The 14,306-nt window shown below is 41.0% G+C and overlaps 1 protein-coding gene across 3 annotated transcripts in view; it reads right to left on the bottom strand.

The window, feature by feature from the left end:
* The window catches only part of ctnnd2a (catenin (cadherin-associated protein), delta 2a), a 271,850-nt gene that overhangs the window by 86,554 nt on the left and 170,990 nt on the right, over nucleotides 1-14,306 (bottom strand). The gene's annotated exons all lie outside the window — the stretch shown is intronic.

Here is a 14,306-nt window from a genome sequence, read left to right as displayed (position 1 = left end):
TGCACTACTACCGTAACAATACATCAGTGTTATCTAATGTCGTCAGGTTTATACTCCATTAACTTTCACATCTTGAAATATGCTGGAAGAATGGAGCCTGTTTTTATTACACCATTACCAGAAAAAAACAGCCTGCATTATTGCATTATTGTATTTATTTTTTCATAAATTATGGTTAGGAACTAGTAACACTGTTTCGGCAAATTGCAAAAATATGTATTTCCAGGGTGCTCTGTAGTCATCTGTGATTCTTCTTGTTGCCAAATCCCCTTTGAGTGATTTGCTTCCACTAAAGCCTGTACACGCTGAAAACCTTATGAGATGCTTTTCAAAATTGAGTTTTGTGTTGGGAATTGATTTTGTGTTGAAGATTTTCAAAGCTCCCTTTGGCTCCCATACAAAACCTTGTCCCCTTTGCACAACTCTCAAAAACAAGTGGCAGATATGAAATATTGCCCCTTGGGGCAAAGTTTAATGATTGTTCTGAAGTCTGAGGTAAGGACATAGAGGTGTTACAGTATATCCCTTTAAGGAACATAACTCCACACACTTTGTGACTCTGTATCTTTGAGTAGGACTACGGGAACAACCATCTCAGATTTTATCACCTTGTTCTCCTTTGTTACGGACCAGTTACCTCCCTGTTCAAGCCCTTAAGCGTCCTCTGTGGAAAATGAGAACTCTTGGCAAGATAGTTTTTACAGTAGTATTGCGTTTATCACTGCATCAATAAAATCATTTACTTGTTTCATTATAGTACAATCATGTTAGTCATTATAAAAAAATTGTAATAGAAATGATTTACAGTGTGTACATGTGTAAAGCTCTTCAAATATAGTCTTTATGTATCACAGGGGAAATAATATACAATCATCTAAAAAACCCACAATCCTTGCTTAAGAAATGCATCTGTAAATTATGAGGGGATTTACAAATACAAATCAAACATTCTGCATTTAAAAAGAATAAAAATTCCTTATAGAGTGAGAACTAATGTGATAACTTCCCTCCCCTTTCATAACTGTCTGATTCATTCCATTGAAATCAGTAATTGCATTCACTCATTCATACACAACTTTTAAAAGTAAAATATAGTGACATTGTACAGTACATACTGCAATTCATTAATATAAGAAATGAATGTACTGGCAAGCAGTTAGTACATAATGTGAACTCAAACGATAAAAAATCTGTGGCAAATAGCAGTGTGTCTTTGTCTTGTAATTTCAGTTGAAGTTGCAAATGAACACTATGCAGTTCCATAAATTGTGAAGTACTGTTATAAAGATAAGACCTTGCACATTGCATTCCATTACCCATTGCTTCATAAGTACATTCACCATCACAACAATTATTATTCTTACTGAGTTCTGACAGCTGGCCCACAGTGAGGCTGGACATAGGCCCTGTGTGGCTTTGAGCTTTTAAATGAAGAGGGTGCTCTTCAGCAAGAACCTTACACCCCCCATCATATCAGACACCTCAGATAAAAATCTTTGTCCTGCTGGTGGAGCGGGATCCCTCATGGGGATCAACCCTGACAGTACTGATAATATAAATTAAAATGATATAATGATAAGATAATCATCACGCTCTTATTTAATTAAAAAACGAACAAGCAAGAAAAAGGCTTTCAAATTAAATGCCAATCATGCTAACTGGCCATTTAAAGAAAGAAAAAAAACCGCCTGTGATAGGTGCTTTGTTTAAAAAAATTACCATGTGCAAATTGGTATAATTACAGGTACACTTTAGCAATGCAGTTTAAAAAAATGAAACAACATGAATTGTGACACTTGAGGGGACAGTAAAAGTACTTGTAGTACTGTGTTTTTACACATTTGTACATTCATAGGTGCGCATGCTGTATATCATTCACAAATATATATCTGTACATACAAATATAAATTTCTGTTTCTGTTTACCAAGATGACTGAAGATGGAAGCTGCTTCCTGACCTAATCAGATAAAAGAAGAGAGTGGCACAGGATCTTCCACCTCAAGAAATCATATTCAGTGGCAGGGGTGGAGAGAAAAATCACAACTACAGTTCTATGAACTATAGTTCAGTGATCTGATTAATCTCAAATGCTCATGTCAGACAGATATTTTTAAGCAACTTTGCAGGAGCAACAATGAAGAATGCCTCTTCACACGAATTAAAACAAAACAAAATATGTAAGGAAGAAGACAGACCATGAAAGTCACGCTACTTGGATTCGGATGACATATCTCCCTCATCGACACAGTGTGATCCACGCTGACACGTGTGTGGGGGTCGGAGGGGCTGAACGCTCAGAACATGGACACATAATAGGCTGTGAATCGGGGCTGCAACATCGTTAAATGAGCCAAAATCCTTGCAGCCTCTGCCGCCGAATGAAGCCAATGGCATCTGCCGCTCACAGGACCTCTGACTGACAGATTCACTCAGGAAGCTGCTGGCCTGAGCGTCGGCCATCACCTAATGTGCGTGTACAAGGACTCTCATAGCTCTGATCAGAAGCACTACCAGCACCTCAATATCCTGAAGCTTTCATGGGAAATTATTTATAGAAGAGGTAAATTGCTACCCCACCCCCGACACTGCCAACTCCCATTGCCTAAAATCACTAGCTATTACCATTTCTAAATTTGTTCACCTTTTGTGGAAAGGCAAAGACCAAAACATCCACTGTGCTACATAGCCACTGTCCATTACTCTAATAACACATCCAGATAACAGTGCTCTCCTCAACCATGAAGCCTGCTGCCCTTTTGAGTGCACATTTTCTATGATTTTATTACCAATCTAAAAAGATGGGGACTTAGCAGTCATGGTGCACTATCATTCCCCATAAGATGAGGTCAATGGGTGGAATGGCCATTAGGCTTGGGTATATATAAAGAAAAAAATGATGTGCTGAAATATAATGCTAATGGTGAAAGTGATGAACCTAGAGCAATCACAAAAACCAGCTGTGGTAGTGTAGTGTCCAATGGTCCCCAAGCCAAATTGTTCGGTGAACTGCACCAATTGTGCCCTTAGCTAACCTACCCTAATCTGCTATTCTCTCTGAACAAGATGAAGGCTTAAGTGAATGCACCTGGGAACATTCTGTGTCAGGGATCTAAATACTTCACTGGATGACTTTCTCTCTATGCAGACAGCTGAGAAGTTCCAGTCCTCATAGCCCAGGGCAAGTCTCGGGCCACCAGGGCCCCCTGTCACTCGCTGTCCCCCTCTCTCATCCAAATGTCCAGCAAAAGATGTGGGCTGAGAATAGACAGTTGCTTCCCCGTCCCCCCAACATGCACAGACACACACACACACACACACAAACGAATCACAAATTCCAGCACCTGCTGGACTTCAAAGGATCAGCTGTCCACCACCAGCCTCTTCAGCGTAAGCATGCAGTGAGGCCGACTTCTGCCAGTGCCTGCATCTGGGGGACTCTCAGATGGCAAGACCGACCTCTGTAACTAAGCAGCGGGAGAGCATAACCAGTGGATGTGGACATGTTAGCTCTGATTTGGTGCATGGGAAGGTGCTGCAGAGTCCTCAACCCGCGTAACGCACCCGCTCCTGCTCTGAAAAAGGACCGCGGGCCGAATCGCTCGCGCTGAATCTATCACTCTTCCCTCAGCTCCGATTGGAAAACGAGAATGAGTCATTCAAATTACGGAGAGCTTTCCGGGAGAAACGGGAAGAAAAATGATATTATCTTAAAAAGATTTTCGAAAAAAAGGTCAGCAGAGACCCGGGAAGGACTCTTAAAAGATGGTCTCTCTATAATTACTTTTTCATACCTCATAAAACCCAAGAAGAAAAAAAAACACCTAAAATTATCTCTTCAGTCTCCAGGGCTAAATTGAATTGTATTTTTAAAAGTGGCATTTCTGCAAGAGGGGGAGAGATATCTTCGTCGGTAGCATTCTGCATTAATCAATTTTTTGCCCTGGATTCCTGCCAATGCTAAATCTCCCCTTTCTACCTGAAGAGCCCCTCTGATGCATGCCTGCTCCCTGCTCTCTAACCAACACTGCGGAGTTGCTGCTGATAGATGTAGAGATATGACTGCCTGACAACTTTATTCATCATTAGGAAAGAGGGGTTTAAAAGGGACCTCAGCATATCTCATGTCTTAAAAGAAATAAGGGAAGGCAACTGATTTCACCATGTTTCTGTCTAATAATTATTTTTAAAAAATCATAACTGGTTCTAGAGAGGCTTTTTAGGGGCAGTGTTGAGGCAGAACCAGAAATGTGTAGGTCGATGTTGGGCTTCCAACCCTGGTAGAATGTCAATTGAAAATCAAAAGTGTAGCAAAGTGCGAGAGCAGTCACCCCACCTGGCCTCAAACCCGGGTCTACTGGGTGCTAAACCTGCAGCTTGACTGCAACGCCCAACAGCCAGGCTCATTGGTGAGGCAGTCAGAGCACATACAGCACTTTGTCACACTGCACTTCCCAAAGGGAGGCATACCTTGTGCATTCCCCCACCGTACTTCTCCCATCCCAGGGTGCCCCTCTCACCGTGCTTCACCCATCTCTGGGGGTCCCACATACAATTCGCACACTGGGCACACCTCCGATGGCCTCACGGCAAGCCATCCCACTGCTGACACCATATGAAGCGAAGGGCAAGAGCAGTCACCCCACCCGGCCTCAAACCCGGGTCTACGGGGTGCCAAACCTGCAGCTTGACTGCAACGTCAAAGAGCCAGGCTCGTTGATGTGGCAGTCAGAGCGCATACTCAGCCCTCTGTGACAGCACTCTGTCACAAAAAGGCTCCCAGCTACAGTGTTTTCCAATGGAAACCATCTGTATACAAAGGCAACAGGTTTTTCTTGTAATCATAGCTTTTACTTAATAAATACTGAACCTCACATTCCCACTTGTTACTTCTGTGCCAAGATTATCAGAACATGACCCTAATACCAATGTCATTTGCTATAACTACTCAGATGACTTAGTTAATGACAATCTTTTTGGGACAGACTTATATTGAGTAAGATCCCAAAATGTAATCTAAGTGTAACAATATGATCTCAGAACAATGCTCACTATGAGTTTATCAGTGCATTCGTTCTACAGCACTCATTATTATATTGACGGGAACCCTCATGGACAGCGTCTTGTTTTTATTTTCTTAAGAAAAGATTGATTGCACTTCAGTTACTTCGTGGAGCATTCACAGTTTAATGAACTGCATGAACAAATGATGCCATGGATTCACAACACTTCCCAGGAGTGCAGAGAGACACTTAGTCTGAAATAATGCGGTGCAATATATGTAACTGTAAATATTGTGTGTGTATGTGTGTGCATATATACAAATGCTACTTTATTGTTAGTCAGTTCTGACCGAGGCTGCTAACACATACAGTATCAGAAGGCAAGTGCACTCAGATGGAAAAATTTCTACCACCCTACAGCTGACTTTATCTCTCCTGTATGTCCTTTAACTATCATTTCAAGACTATGTTATGATGCTTTCAGAGCAGGGTACTCCTATACTTCACAGTAACATAATGCCAACGTTTTCACACACACCCCATTGCCTGTAAGCCATTATGGGGTGTCAAGTGGCAGAAAATGCTTTCTTGTGGATGTTCAGACTTGCAAAAGATTAGATAGACATGCACTGTTCTGGATGAAATAAAATATAAAGAATAATACATTCAGAAATTATTTACTAGATAGCTTCTTGTGTATCTACAGAATAATCCTCTTGTATTTCACATCCACAGCAGGATAATCGGTACTGAAAATCGGTAGTGAAATCTCTCAGTGCATATGAAGTCATCCAAGACACTGGCTTTTAATCATAAAGCTCTCCAACAGTTTTCAGATATTCAGATGATACCATCCAGCTAAACTATTTTCTGATTCATGAACATAGTTTTGCTAGAGGCAACATGCAGGGCCTTTTTGGGCTGAATGGCCTGTTCTCCTCATTAAACTTTCTCATGTTCATTTATTCTTACAACTTGCGAGCTTGATTTTGACATTGCATTGAAAGTAGGGAACACTGTCACAACACTATTTTTAAGCAATTTCTCAGCTCTAAACCTCTTTCTTCCTTCTAACTAATATGATGAACATTTATTTACAATTTGTTCGTTGAAATTTTCATCTTCCCAAAGACCAAGCTCAATGTCTCATTACTCTTTGAGACAGTGCTCTCACGAAATTTGAGAGTATGTTACACACCACACTATCCTATTTTGTCCTTGAATTCCTGGACCTGTTGATGATGTGGATTTTGGTCCTTTGGATGAGACATAAAATTAAGGTCCTGGCTTGCTGTGGTAATTTCAGATCCCATGCCACTGTTTGAAAAGAGGCATGGGATCCTCTGCACCCTCGCAAAATTCATATCTAGTTATATCTTTCAGTCTGACCATTTAATCTTCAACCAAAATAATCGGCAAAACACATTCATCCCTTTTCCACTTCATGTAATGGGTGGTGAGAATTTTAGTGCAAAATGGCTCACATGCATCACACAAGTGGGGTGGCACTGCCTGAGGTGATCTCCCATTCTACAGTGTTTTGGCCGACATGAAAAGGGCTTTATAAATGCAATTCATTCTTCTTATTATTCACTGGAATATATAGAAACTACAAGGGCACCAGGTTTTGGGCCAGTCTGGTGCATAACAGAATTTACTGATAATCTCTCAATGATCAAATAAGTTATGCATTGTATAATGCTTACATTCAGAATGTGCCACTGCAGTAACAACAAAGACTGGACACACACATACACACACACACACACACACACACACACACACACAACATCACAGAAATGGCAGGGAGAGGGGACTGCTAGAGCGTAACAGGAGATAGCTAGACAGCTTGCATGACTTGTCATTTGAAACCAACAAGAATCAGCCAAAATCAATGCATTTAAGTGAACAGCCTATGTGGGCACTCCAGAAGAGAACCCTGTCAAGGGACCTTTGAGAAAATATGACTTTTCTCACTCTTTTATGAAATTGTATTGTGCCTTACTGACAAACTGGAATGTGCTAATGCAACAAATTCAAACACCCAAAAAATCGGGGACACTACATTCGTTTCTTCACTGAAAAAAGGCAAAATCAGGGGCTATCATCGAATCTTCAGGGAGACGGGGTTAAAGAGGGTAATGCATCATTTTTTCTGCAAACGAGCGCAGAAGGGGAGGGTGCTGAGAGATAATTTAAGGTGTATTCTCCCACAACAAAGCATGACATGACTAAGTACGAATGAACAGGCCCGCCCAGAAAAGACCCAGTGATGTACGTAAATCAGATTTATTTTTCTTTAGGGCATTCAGTGATGCAGGACAGAAACAGGAACTGCTGGACTAACTGCCAGAGTCACTGTTGCAAATGTTGCTCGGGAGAACAGCATGCTATCTGAACTTGACCAAATGTGTGAATAATAACGCAATCCATAAGCTAAGGTAACTATAATTGTGCTTTATTTTTTTGATTCGAGGAGAAACTGAAAAGAAAACCATCCTTGTGTGTACAGCTGCGGTCGTTGGGAGTGTTTATTGGCGAGCTACAAAGTAAAGCCAAATGACTGCATAATGTAGTATAATTAGCTGAACAAACAAAAATCAAGCTGAAAATGAATCACCAAATTACAGGGACAGGCAGGTGCTCCACTCCTGCAGCTCATCTGTCACTCAGGAATTAATACTAAAAAAGGGCTGATTTTCATTACTGACACAATAGATATTTTTTCCCTTTTAAACAGACCAATTACTGGATGTTTACAAACTGAATCATTTGCCTGTCACCAAATGAATTGCACATTCCAATATCAATTGTCCAGGGTGAGTAGTGCCAGAATGGAATTTCAATTGCATGTTATACCTGCACATTTACACTCTCCCTCTCACATCGCCAAGAAAACACACAAGGTAATACAAACTTATATGTTTATTTCAACAGAAAATTCTGATGGCATGATATATGATAAAATATGAAATGCATGATAACATATATCATACCTCATATATGCAGTATGAATATGCGACAATATAAAACATGTTAACAAGTACATGCAAAACAATTAATGGACATACTTATATATGTCAAAATGCACATTGTCTATTAAATTAAACATTCCACAAACATGTAATTTGCAGTATTTGTGACATTATATGCGTAGAATAACATTTACAATAGAGGTGATAAATTGTACTTGTGTTGTGTTGTAATTCTGTACACTAAAGTATATTCACATGAATGACTTTTAACTTCAAATACTTCAACACTGCACAACATTCAGTGAATTAATTACATGGTAAACAACTAGTCTATACAACAGCACTGAATTCAAGGCCAGTTGTCATTTTAATACTCAGAATATGAACAGCAATGCCGCGGCAGGTTCAGGAGGCTGAACCGCACAACTGTTTCTTATTCCAATCATGTCTCATAGTGACACCGTTATTAAAGCAAAGTCCTTGTCAGTAATTTAATTAATCAGGTTAATCTGTTCCCTCGCATGCAAAGTAGAGCTAGATTATGATTAGCACTAAACTAATGCTTGCTGATGTTCCTGATGATAGACCATAGAGTAATTGGTGTATTAGTGGAATAACGGTGGAGTTTGGAGTCTGATGTTAGAAATGAGAAAACTAAGATAGCTTGAGGAAACCTGGTGATGTTTTTGTTACACTATAATGTTACACAATACATGTAGGCCTAAATGTTCACAATGCTTATACTGTATGTTACACACACAAGCATATACATTTACATATAGTATACATATAACGTGTATAGCTTAATGATTCGCAATCACTGTTGAATGAACCAGCCTCTAATTCAAATACCCTTGGCGGTTACCTCTTGCTGATCACCATTGGGGCACATCTGGTCAAATTATTACTTAGATTCCCACTCTGCTTTTACACAGCTGCTAAATCTCAGAAAATAAAAATATTAACCAGTTATTATAACAATAACCAGTTATGTAACTCCAGAGAAGGCCCAAAATCATTGCCTTCTGATACACAATTCAAATTGTTGAGCACTTTGTGGGGCATAAGGAATAGGCAAAAAGAGGTCTAAGATAGTGGGAGTTATAACACTGATACTTTGTAATGAGAAGGAGGGATGGAGGGAGGGAAGGCATTTTTCAATCTCACCACAACACGTTAACCAGATGAGGTATCATTCCAGGGCTCAGAAAATAGTGGGATAAGGTCAGAGAGAAAGATAATGCTCTGCAAAGACAACACATTTATTTTGCTTTCAGGCAATGACAGATTTTAATAATAAGCTTTCTGACAATTAATACCTAGGGGTTGAGCCATGAAGCTAGGGCCCTTAAGACCTGGCTACCGTCAACCCTGTATCTGCTGCTGACGTACGTTATTCACTCCAGGCATCAAATCTTCATTACAAAAACAACAAATCAAATACAGTAGCAGATGATTGATATCACAGAGGCTTCCCCTTGTTACCACTGCAAGTCATGTCTAAGCATGTTTGCCATCGGGGGGGGGGTTGTAAATAAGCAAGATGTGTATTTACTCCCTTCCTCCGGGTGTTGATTTCCTCAGTGCTGGGATCTGCAAACTGGGAGACTCATCAAGTTGAGTCATGAATTAGATTGGGAGCATTTATTTGTGTGAACTCGATTTCCATTTGTTTTAAGTGTTACGGGCACAGGCGGCGGGAGAGTGTCAATTAGGCAGAGGTACGCAGAGAGGGGTGAGGCTGTACCTGCAGCGATGATTTCATCAACCCTTAAACCAAGACACAGACAGGAACGGGGAGCGTTTTGTCTTCTTTAATAAGTCACCCAAAAAAAGGCACAGCAGACCGTGACTGGGCATGTTAGGATATTTTAAATTAGGGCTGAGACTTATTTACAGCTTGAAGCCACAGCCTATTAGATAAGGATTTACATCAGTCAGTGGTGTAGCCAATATCTTTAACATCACGTGCCAAGCTGCACTAGATTAATTATAGATGGCAGAAGCATGCGCAAAGCAATGCACCTCTGCTTCCCATCCCAAACATTTAAACATATACACCATAACAAGTTTTACATAGTATGCCGACTGTTTTACAGTATTCCTTAAAATGCTGTTCAATTTTCTTCTAGCAACCTTGCAATGGGCAGCATATACAACGCCACTGTCCATTCATTGCAAAGGCAGTTAGTGGTAGACAGTGGATCCAACAATACTATGTGAATAATATAATACAATCAAGCCGTCCAAGACACCTGTAAACATGTCAACAGCGTGAAGAGCACTTCAAACAGCAGAGGTTTTCAGCATCAGCATACACTGATCTGCCTGAATGGCTGTGGGAGCTCGCAACATGGGGAAACAAACTCATTTGAAACGCAGACTGTAATGACATTTGTATTTGACTGCTCTTCTGTGAGTTGACTTGGGAGATTAGTCTTTATTGTCATGTTTTTGTCACCCATCTGGTATGCCCATGTGTTTTATGTCTCTGAAGGTTTTGGTCTCATTTCCTGTTTGCTGAGTTTGGGGAGAAAGAAAGAATTATTCACATACGCAGCCTTGCGCAAAACTATCTGTACAGAAATTCAAGACATTTAATAGAAGCAGAAAACTAGTCCACCATATAATGAACGAAGTCTGCAGAAATGCCCACTGAAGTGCAGTCTTAACAATGTATCTATGGCTTTCCATTGAGGTGTGACTCATTCATGCTCGAATTTACAACTTAATAAAAATGTTGCTCAAGACAAGCTGGAACAAAAAAACGTCTGGGGTTGTGACAGACTTGGATGTTTATGTAATTATGCATTTCATTTCCAGTTTTTTGTTTTTTTTTTAAGAAAATTCCCTTTTCCCAATACAATCATCTGTGACCTCACCTGCCATAGGGCTCCGGGAGCCCCTACAATGCTTCATATCTTATCACCTGGAGCTGACAGCAGAGCAGAACATAACTGGGCACTCGTGTTCACTTCAGTCAGTCAGTGCAGAATATTTTGGGATCCTCTAAAGCATGTTAGGAGAATTCCTGTCTGTAAATACAGCATAATCCTCCTGCATTTCATTTCTGAAATACCACACAGGCACACATGCACAGAACAAAACAAAATCAAACCGAAAAACATCCCACAACACAAACAAAATCTCTAATGCCAGTTCCCCCCAGTGAGGTGGCTGGTTGCAAGACAGGAGGCTTTTTGAAGTGGCCTCTGAAGTCATTCCAATGCATTTACCACTTTGAAAATAACCCTCTTTCACAAGAGACTCCTACTAACATTTTTTGACATTCAATTGACTGCTACTAGCAGCTAGAAAGCCAGTAATGGCCTTGAAAAGGGGACATAGTTTAAATAATTGAGACCAAGTTCATTTATAGTTCAAAATGTCAAAGGTGGTTCTGCAATCATTTTATTTATTCATTTATTTGGCATTTTGGCTCTTGTTCAATATGGGGAAACTGAAAAATTGAATTCTGCTTTAAAACAAACACCACTGTTGTGACAGACCAACAATCTTCTTTCATAAAACTGCTTTCTCACACAACTCCACTAACAGAAAAATCATGCATCGTCCAGTTTGAATCCCTGTTACAATCAACAATCAACTCAGTGGTTGTGATGTTCTGAACAATGAACACAATTCCATCGCAGTGCCCCCTGGCACAGTGAGAGGGATTTGTAGGCATAATGGACACAAAATTCTCAGCACTGCAAAACAAAAGCAACCAGTTCTTTAATTGCAGACTTTGTGTCTTCTTGTGTCTTCTCAGCGCAGCACTGATCAAAATCACTGTGCATATCTGTCTGAGCAGATCCTGTTCCTTCCCCTACATCAGACCTATGAATTCCCACCCAAAATAGATCAAGATGTCACAGGTGATTCACTGACAGCTTACATTAAGACATAACCATAGAATTGTTCCTTTTTAACACAGAAGTTATATGCTGTCATCGGCTCCGGAAACTGAGAAGCTAGGATCTTCAACGGAAAAGTTACCAAAAACAAAAAAAAAAATCACGTGTTAATTACACAAACTACAACACCACCATTCAAAATAAATACAGAAAGTAAACAGTAGCACAGAGTGAGTGGATAGTTAAGCTAATGTCTTGCTAGCGTCAGCTTGCAAACAGTGTTAGTACTGGCTAGCAAGCAACATAGGCTTGGTCTGAAGTTGTACATTGATCGTGGGCTTTCACAAGTGACAAATGAAACAGTAACTTTACAAGCAGAGCACAAAGCTAACGCCAACACTTTAGTGATGACACAAACTTATTTTGTTTGTGTTTGTATTCACGTTGTCGCACGGAAGTGACGACCCTCTGTCGACCAATCAACGGACGGCAGTGGGTGTAGCTCCATCTTTTACAAACCGTACCACCGTGCTTGGTACCCCAACAGAAGGGTACCAAAAACCAGTACGGTACGGTACGCTTATTTTGGTACGGTTCGCAACTTTTGATGATGGAAACACAAATAATTGCATACCGTAGTGTACCGAACTGTACTGTACTGCTTGGTGGAAATGCACCATAAAAGCCTGGTCACTAGACTGATTGTGTGAAATCAATGCAATAAGGGAACTCCCAAGCGGCTCAGTAGTCAAGGCATTTGCCATAAGCACATGCTGAGGTCCACGGCCTGGGTTTGACCCCACCCGTGTCATCAGCTAAGGATGCTTGGAAGCCCACAGTACCAGAACAAATAGGCATCATGGGGCTGCTTGTCTCACTGCTCTCAGGCACCTTGTGACACATAAGGCACCTGCAGGTTGTCTGGATGACATCAGTGAACCCACGCCCATGCTCCAACTGGCGCTTACCTCACCATAGTGCACTGGTCAACTTGCAATGTGAAAACCAGCTGAGGTGAGTGTGAGTGCAGCGGGGGAATGCTACACCCCTGTGATAGGTTCCCAATTTTATTCAGTACCATGTATAGGTGTTGTGTGCGGTGTGTTATGTCTGCTTTCTACTATTACTTTGTCTATGGTTTGTGTGTCTCTGTGTGGCGCCTCTGTGGGGACTGCAGCGGGGATGTCACTGGCTCTTCCAGGGTTCCCATGGCACAAGACTATTTGTCTCCGGCCCGCCACTTAACTCAATCCTTTGATATGTATGACCATGGACTGTATATCAACACACCACATAACTTGACTCTTTGAAGACAGTCTCTCTCAGCACAGACAGCCCAAATGAGTTTGTCTCTCCTTTGCGCGTTGAAATAAACATCAATTCTCTTAAGAGAAGTCGTCAGCGTGTTCTTCATCGTTCCTGCATTGAGTTCCATGGAGAAGGGCAAAATATCCTAACACCTGCAAATACGCATGAATGCAGTGATTGTCCGGGTGAGATGAACATAAATTATCCAATTGCCAATTCCAAAATAAGGCAGCATAAAAGGAAAAAACAACAATGCAATAATGACATATGTCTAGTCAATGCCTTGTTAAGCACACAAAATGCTTAGCCGACATCGGGAAGCTGAGACAGCCATGAGTAATTCTTTCTGTGTTTTTTTTTTCCTAATCATCTTGCTATGCCCTTTGTTATGTTGTTTTTGTATCATGTTTGTGACCATGTGTTAGCCAGTGCTCAGTGAAGTGAAGACAAATGTTTAACACGTTATAACAGCTCTTCACACCACTTTGTTAATGCTTGGTATGATGGCTGGGGGAAAGGGGGCGATTATTCCCGTGCAGAATCGCCTGGAACCGAGCCGCCCAATTGCTTACCCCCGCTCTGTGATGCGCTGTGCTTTGTGTCTTTGTTCTGTGATCTGCTGTGCATGACAGCATCCAGTTATAGTTCCACAGCTTTCCAAATGTTCGATTTGGAATTGTGCGCTTGTACTTTGTGGCTCAACAGCTCTCCAGAACTCCTTTTGTCTTTTTTTTTCTGCAGACTCTTCACACCCCTTCTTTAACATAAGCCCCTTTGATTTGTGGTAGAGGAAGACAATTTTTTTTCTCAAGGTCTCCATGTTGTCTCTGGGATCGTTCTTGCCTAAGCCAGCTGCAGGTGTAATCATTCAGCAGGAAGTAATCTGACACTGTGGGTCCCTGCTGGAATAAAAAGAGAAAACTAAACCCTGCATTTCAGACCTATCATCATTTCAACATTTGTTCAAGTGCAGCCAGGTGCACTTTCCCCTCAACACCTCCTTCCAAAAGACTTACACAGCATTAGGGGTGCCATGAAGCATTTCTGAAGCCAATCCGGCTCCAGTCCTAATGGTACTGTGTCTGGGATTCTTTCAGTTCTCCACAACTTCACAGCATGCTTCAGATTTATTAAATATTTAATTGTATGCTTGAACAGACCTCCG

The sequence above is a fragment of the Megalops cyprinoides genome, chromosome 2 (genome assembly GCF_013368585.1).
Source record: "Megalops cyprinoides isolate fMegCyp1 chromosome 2, fMegCyp1.pri, whole genome shotgun sequence".
Classification (NCBI taxonomy): Eukaryota; Metazoa; Chordata; class Actinopteri; order Elopiformes; family Megalopidae; genus Megalops; species Megalops cyprinoides.
The sequence above is the reverse complement of the archived record's forward strand: the minus strand, read 5'-3'. Positions and strand labels throughout refer to the sequence as shown.